This window comes from Condylura cristata, unplaced genomic scaffold (assembly GCF_000260355.1).
Source record: "Condylura cristata isolate star-nosed mole 26May11 unplaced genomic scaffold, ConCri1.0 scaffold00006, whole genome shotgun sequence".
In the NCBI taxonomy this organism is placed as follows: Eukaryota; Metazoa; Chordata; class Mammalia; order Eulipotyphla; family Talpidae; genus Condylura; species Condylura cristata.
Genome location: NW_004567107.1, coordinates 23,972,230 through 23,979,883, shown reverse-complemented (window position 1 = coordinate 23,979,883; position 7,654 = coordinate 23,972,230). Strand labels below are relative to the sequence as shown.

General features: G+C 47.9%; 1 long non-coding RNA gene across 1 annotated transcript; it reads right to left on the bottom strand.

Moving 5' to 3' along the window:
• Nucleotides 1-1,316: 1,316 nt before the first annotated feature.
• LOC105853300 lies at nt 1,317-3,394 on the bottom strand. The gene is made up of 3 exons (XR_001145135.1): nt 3,239-3,394; nt 2,512-2,594; nt 1,317-2,019 (listed from the first exon to the last, which is right to left on the bottom strand). It is a non-coding gene; the product is annotated as an uncharacterized LOC105853300 (long non-coding RNA).
• Between the last annotated feature and the right edge of the window lie 4,260 nt (nt 3,395-7,654).

Sequence of the window (7,654 nt, the reverse complement as noted above, 5' to 3'; positions counted from 1 at the left end):
CTAACAGCACAGGGAGTGTGCAATGCCGGGTCTCAGAGGCTCCTGGGAGTAGGGAGTCCCAGGGGAGAGAGCCCATGTGTGCTGGGCACCACCAGCCTGCACAATCACGCTGCACAGCAGCGCCCAGTAACATCCCAGTAAGGTGAGGAGACCAAAGTCTGGAAGGCTCTATGACCTCCCCAAGGTCAAAGGATCAGAAAGCAGCACAGCCGGTCACAACTCCAGGCTTCCTGAATGCCAAATCCTTGCTCGCTTTTGCTCTTTGTGGCCCATGGAGCACCTGACTCGCATCTTTCACGAGCCTGACACCTCATCCTCGGCTTCCCTGTGACCTGCAACACATGCTTACCAGCCCCACTTCACACCTGAGAAGCCGAGACTCGGAGGGGCAAGGTGACTGTTCACAAGTGGCGGGGTGGGGATTGGAAGCCAAGGGCCCTTTCCAAGCCCGTTAGTCCTTGCAAAAAAAAAAATTTGCCTGCTCTTCTCCATTTCTCATATTCTTTCTTTTCCTGGGAACAAAGTCCCAGGGTGAGGGAGGGCCTGACGGTGCAACCTGGGTTTCGCCTGGGAGTGTGTGGAGAAGCTCCTGCTCTGCTGTTGGACACCTACCCACTGAGCCTTCTTCCTTCTGACTTGCAAGTGCTCTAGAGTTTCTGTGCTCACAATGCATCTCTTTGGAAGTCTGCCCTCCGAGGGTTGCCATGGTGACTATTTTGGTACTGCATGCTAGAAAAAGCCGAGGCACCTGCTGGTCACACCACCAAAACTTGTCTCTCTGAAAAATCAGCAGATGGCATTTGTCAGAAATTCCTACTTCTTGATTAATTTGGGAAAAAGAAGAGTGTATGGAAGTGTTGATAGCCCTGGGCTGGTGGAGTCGGTGGCTTGGGGAAAATGTGAACTATCTGGACACAACCCCATCGGCTTCCTCTGAAGAGGTGGGTCATTTTGTTTTCTCAGAGAGGTTAAAAGTTTGGTGATTTGAATTCTGCATCGAAGTAAAAGGAAGATCATGAGATTGCCTCCATAGTAAGAGGGACTGGGATTTCAAAGCCAGTTCTGGAAAAACCTTTACCTGGCTCTAGTAACTTCCATAAATTCTCAACTGTATCTCAGGTTTGGGTCAAGCTTTTAATTTACATGAAGTGAAAATATACCAGCTTTGATATGAATCCCAGCAGTGCCACCTATTAATTGGTGACATTGGACCAGTCCCTCGCCCCATTTAAACTTCAATTTTCCCATCGATGAGCCAGTGGTGATAATGGTTCTTACCTCACGAGATTATAATGAGGGTTATATATATTATTATATAATAATAACGACAATTATTGTTTTATTGTTATTAACTGGAATTAAATTTAGGCACAGAGGACTGACTAATCCACATGCTTATGTAGTCTTTACATTATAGCTGTGCTCATGAAAATAAATCAATTAAGGTCACCAACTCAGGCTAAGAAGTAATACAGTTTGGAGCAATATAAAAAAAACCCAGATCTTCTGGGTACATGGTGTACATGTGTCTCTAACTTAATTATCTGGTTCTGCTTTTCTAAGAATTTATTTCCACCATCCTGGTTCTCACAAAGCTCTTTTCGTTGTTTGCAATACTGTTTGCTTCCAATGTTATTTTGCACATTCTGATAGTAGGGATGTCCTGGCTGCCTCAGTGTACACTGTGACCATCTTAATTTGGGGCAAGCTATTTTTAAGGGTCTTCTATAGAATGGGGCACGTAGTTTCCCACCATCTTTCCACCTATTGTTTTCTAAGGAGAATGAGGCTCCTGTTCCACACTGGCAGTTTGCTTCTATAATAAGGCCTGGTAAATCAGGGCTGGCAAAATTTGAACCATCACACCCCTCCTGTGGTCCACGCAGACATTGCTAATCAACTGCAGCACTCTTGCCTTCAGGAAGCACCTGAGAACCCTTTTGAAGACGATGCTTAATTGCTGATCGGTCAGCGTTGGCAAGGAAAGGAAATGTTTTCCCTCCTGTAAGACACAGAACCCTGGAATGGAAAGCAAGAATGAGAATTCTCATACCAAATCTAATACCAAAATGATCTGTATGAACTTTATTTGAAATGAGCTGAATAAGAGAGAGAGCTAAAAAAATCTTTAATTCCGCTGGTTTCGCCTCCACCCCCTACCCTGCACCACATGCACAGTCTCTCATCAGGTGGCTCTCAACACCCATTACAGGCTCTGATCTGTTCCTTTCCTGGAATGTGTCCAAGTGATCAGATTTTATCAAACATCCTGGGGTGGCCAAGTACTAAATAAAGCATCCTCAGATGCTAAGACTCACCCAATCATATAGCATGTCTGAGCTAAAGTCACCCTAGTGCATGCTGAGCTAAGTCCTCCATATTAAAGACGAGGAAGCGAGAACACGGAAAGTTGAGTGACTTCCCCAAGGTCACTCAGCAAGTTAACGAGTTGACCTGGGCCTGCTCTGGGGACCTGTTAGGTCTGAGATTAGGCATTGCCATGAAACTTACCACTGAGGAGGGTCACATGGCTCCTAGCCAAGGACAAGTCAGGAAAATGCAGGCTGTTGGGTTCTCTGGAAGGTGGAACAGACCTGGAGCAGGTGGGAGGTGGGTGAGGAAAGCTAGTAGGGTACTGAGCCAGGGCACAAAGGCCATGCTGTGTGAGTTGAGGGGGGGTCTTGGTTCCCCTCTGGGCCTCACTTCTCATATTCATAAAGATCTGATTGGGCCATCACTGGTCCTCAAGTCTGACTGAGCAGCACCCTACCCATGACTGGTAGACCAGAAGCCACAACCCCTGAACTTGCAAGTCCCTTGGCCTGGGGGTTTCAGCATCTATACTTTAGCACAAAGCACTAAGCCCTAACTGCAAGGTGAACTAGCAAAATGAGCTCTGCTTTTACCTCAGGGTGGCTGACTCAACATGCAATTTCTCTTTACAGGAGGAAGCTGTTCAAAAGATACCAGCAGCCCACAGGTGATTTGAATCTGTAGCCAGGTGTAGTGGGTGAAAGGTGGTCCCCTCAAAATGCATCTGTCTAAATCCCTGGAATCTGTGCATGTTACCTTATTTGGAAAACAGGTCTTAGCAGAAGTTAAGGATATTGAGATGAGATTATCCTGGCCCATCCAGGTGGACCCTAAAGCTAACAACAATAGGGAAGCAGAGGGAGAGATGATGTAGCTAGAGGAGAAGAAGCCACTCAAGAAGTGTTGTTGGACTCCCAGGTGTTACCTGTAGGAGAAGACCAGGGCTCTGGAGTTGAGCATGGTGGCAGAATTGGTGGCCCTGAGCGAGGGAGAATCTCTTGCAGTAAGCTTGGTGCCTTCGTGACTATAACTTCGAAGTAGAAAAGTTCCAGCAAATTGTGGACTGCTGGTATCCTTTGCTTCCTCCTGTAAAGAGAAATTGCATGTTGAGTCAGCCACCTTGAAGTAAAATCAGAGCTCACTTTGCTAGTTCACCTTGCAGTTAGGGCTCAATCAGGGGACCTGGCCCCCACCAATCTCAGACGCGCCCATGGAAGAATTCCATTCAGAAGTGGGACAGGGAAAGGAGGCTGCTCTGAGCTTCCCATTGACCAGAGGAGCAGAGGAGGTGGGCAGCCTTGGGGGTGCAGAACCTCAAGTTCAGTGTTGAGCACTCAGCGTCTTTGGTGAAAGCCCAGATGTCCATGCCCAGGCTGGTGGGGAGTCTTTGCAGGTGTAATCTCTCCATGATTGGTTTAAGCATTTTCCTGCCTGCCTGCCTGCTGTCCTCTTTGGCTGTCCTAGGGATTCTGCGAACTATCAAAGATTCTATAATAAATTCTCTTTTCACTGAAATGAGCGAGGGTGGTTTCAGTTGTTTATACCAAGAGTCTTGACTGGTGCACCAACCATGAAAGGAAAGGAAGTTCTAAATATAAATGCCACTTTGCAGACACTTGTTAATCCTCTCCTCTCCTCCGCCCTCCTGCCTTTCCTCTGTCATGCCTGTCAAACTCATCAACCTAGTGCATCATTGAAGCATTGTGGGACCTGTGAAAAGGGATATGTTGGCTCTAAATTCCCACAAAATGACACTGATTGTTTGAAAACGCTTACAAAGAGGCACTGCTCTTCCACGGGGAAGTAACACTCACAAGGATTTGTGAAGGTTGCCAGGAACGGAGTCAAGGAGGGTGCAAATGCCCTTTGAACTCCTTCTGCTCTCGCCTGCCTCATTCTAGAGTTTAAAATATCAGCAAGATGAATGTAGGAACATTTCACTGGTTCATATCTGAACTTGAATGAAGTTGATTTCCAGGTTGACTGGTTCTCTCCCTACATCCCTCCTTGGAAAGATTTGTGCTTTGCAGCAAGAAGTACCTACAGATTCACTTGCTCAGAAGGACCTTCCATGCAATGACAAAGTGATCACAGACTATCCAAAACAACAACAACAAACAAACAAACAAAGGGGTAGGAGGGAAACAGAGCAGCATAGCCAAGCAGAGGTTGAAAACACTGGAGGGAGTTCTCTTTGTCCCAACAGCAAATGGCAATTGTTCATGCAACTCTGGGTCATGTATCCCACAGGAGATGGTGGTGGATCGAGCGTGGACCCAGACAGACCTGAATTCAAGTGCAGCCCTGATGGCCATCGGGTGTGTGACCCCTGACTGCTTGAGCAGGCTGCACACACACATAGAGTTTGCACTGTTTGTGATAGTTGTGTTCTGTGAAGTTGCTGGGGATGTCGTATTAACAATACCGGCCTGCTCTTCCTAGGGGAATCACAGCCTCAGTCAGCCTCTGGCCACAACCTCTTCATCAACTGCACAGCTCAAACTTGCCTCCTGTGTGTCTCTGCTCAAAGATCCCTTTTTCATGTGATTGTTGATTCACTAACATTGAACTAGGGGCCAGCAGCACTCTCATCCGTGGGAGGAAGCTCATCTAACACATGTATTTTCTCTGTAAGGCACATCATCGCCTACTTCTGCCCTCTGCCCGGGGACATTTTAAACAGTGAAATCACTAACAAAAAAAAGGACCAGAATATGAAAAGCATGCACACAACAGCCCGTGAAAAGGACACTTGTTTATAGTGCGAGAGCTGAAATGAGAAGGCAGAGCGTCACCCTGGTTGACCGCAGCTGGAAACGGGGCAACAGGAGACTCATGATTCAGCTCGGCCCGTGTGTGCGAGACCATAAAAGTGCTGTGAGCAATGATTTTGGGGATATGAATAAATTCTAACCAGCAGGCGGATTCACATACATAGAATCTAAATAATGAGCATGAACTACCTGTAAATATATACATTACTACGTCTGTTCAGATGGCTTTTGTCAAGACCACATGTGTAGGAAAATACATCGGAAACATAAGGCATTATAGGAGTGAGTGTAGTGGCTACATTGCCTGACAGGTCCCGGCTCTTTCTTCAGCTTCAGCTCAGGTATCTCACTTCTTCCAGGAAGTCCTGCATTTACAATTAGGCGAGGACATAATTGTAGATACCAACCAGAACAGTTCCTGAGTTGCCTGGGTGAGGAAGAGGGAATTCATAGCCTCGCGGGGCAGTTGGCAGTTTTAAGGAAATATCTGTAATGGTTGGGAAAGTTCTGGAAGAGGTGACATCATTATTCGTAAGCTTTTCACAAACCTATTCTCTCCCCTCCACTCTCCTGTTGCTGCTTAATGGCAGGAACCAGCTCTTACTCATCTTGGTTTGCCCAGCACCACGGAGGTGCCCAGTAAATATTTGCTAGTTTGGTTTGATTCAAATGGAATATAAGGACTCTTTCATAGGGTGCTCGGTGTGTGAGCTAATGATTTCTCTAGTGTGGATTACAAGCCCTAAGGGTCTGTTATTGTTTCTGAAGTTGGAGCCAGAAATGACAGTCTCTGCTTAAAGATGTAAAAATGCTCAAAATAGAAATGATATTTATTGTAGGCAAATTTGCTAGATGTGGGCTCCTTTGGTATCTGGGTCATTTACAACTGGCTACCTTGGACTCTTGTATTTTCCAAAAAAGTTCCTGGCTGCTCTGTTTCCCTGAGTCATGAACTGAAAATGCAAAATGAAAAAGCAGATTATATCTGTGCAGCGAAAGCCCCACAGGCTACATGTCCGGGCTTGCGTGCCTCCCACTCTGCGTGGCTCACCCAGGGGAAGGAAGAGCACGTCACTCACCCCTATTTGGGACTTTCTACGTCACAGGCACGGTCCTCTCACTAAGTGAAAGCTGCTCCCCAGAGCTTCCTAAACTCCCCCTGCCTCCCCAGCCAGGGCATGAGAGGTCTCTCTGCCTGAAGAAGGTGCTTTAGAGATCACATATCACAGAGGCAAAGGCAGTTTCCTTTAAGCATCACCCTAGGCCCCTCTCAGCCGGGGATAGGCATGAGGCCCTTGGTAGCCTGGATGGGGCTCAACGTGCACAGGAAAACTGGGCCACAGGCTGGTGGGCCCCATTTCTGCAGCCACACTGCACCTCTGAGGCAGCTGGCTGGACAGTGAACAGGACTGCAGATGGCCAGCGCCACACAAGTGATCAGGCCCCGGAAAGAGAGCATCTCCCTGGACCAGCGACCCATGATGAGGACGCAGCTGGAGACGTGGTCAAGCCCAGAGCCCTTCACCGTGAAGCGTAGCTGTCAGATCTCTGTACACAGGAAAGACAACTGACCATGACCAGTGGCACAGAACCCTCCTATGCAGGGGGACCCCCGCAGGGGATCCTGCTTTTTTGGGGCGCACAGTCTGACATCCAGCGAGCATGTGCACCCATTGACATTTCACCGAGGCTCTTTGAAATAGGCAAATTCTTGTCCTGCTTTGCCCATGTTGTTCACATTTAGTCCATTCTTCCAGGAGTTGCTTAGGAAGTTTGCAAAGGCCTATGAGAAACATGTTTTGGTGGGGAGAGACTGTGCTGGTAAAGCTGTGTTTATCCACCCAACCCTGTGAGCACTTCTGTCCCATCTCCCCCCTCCATGTATGCCTTGGGAGGTGGTGGGGGCAGGGGCCGGGAGGACCAGGGAATAAATATAGCCAAGTCTGGGCTCAACTTCCGCTCAGCCACTTGCTACCAATGTGTCCTGGCTAATTAAGTTCTCCAGCCAGTTTCACCATCCGCAAAGGGGAATGGTGGACCTGGCCGGGAAAGGTGAAGTGAGAAAATGTTAAGGGTATGGAAAGGGTGTGGAAACAGGATGGTCCTTCCCTAGCAAGTCACGTCCAGTCAACAGCACAGTGCTGGGGCCCATGGGACTGGGCCTGTGTCCTGAGAAAATTCCTTGCCCAGTCAGGGAGATCTGACAGGTGGAACAGCACCTCTGGCTAAGCCAGAGGGACAGAGCTCTGAAAGGGATGAGGACAGGCCGCACCCAGAAGTTTCCCTGCAAGGGGAGATTTGAATGACTCCTTTGTGACTACTCAAACTTGGCCATCAAGGGAACAGGAAAGCAAAGCACAGAGCTTGCAGAGGGAAAGGCCACCACATAGAATGAGTAGGTGGTGGGGCTGGAAGGGAACTATTAGTTAGATTAGGGATTCATTTCCTTGTCCCTGAATGGGAGCAGTAAACAAGTTCTCTAAATGGACTGCTGCACAGACCCTCAAGGTGGGAGAAAAAGCCAGTCTGAAAAAGCCAGTCTGAAAAGTTCTTCTTTTTTTTTTTTT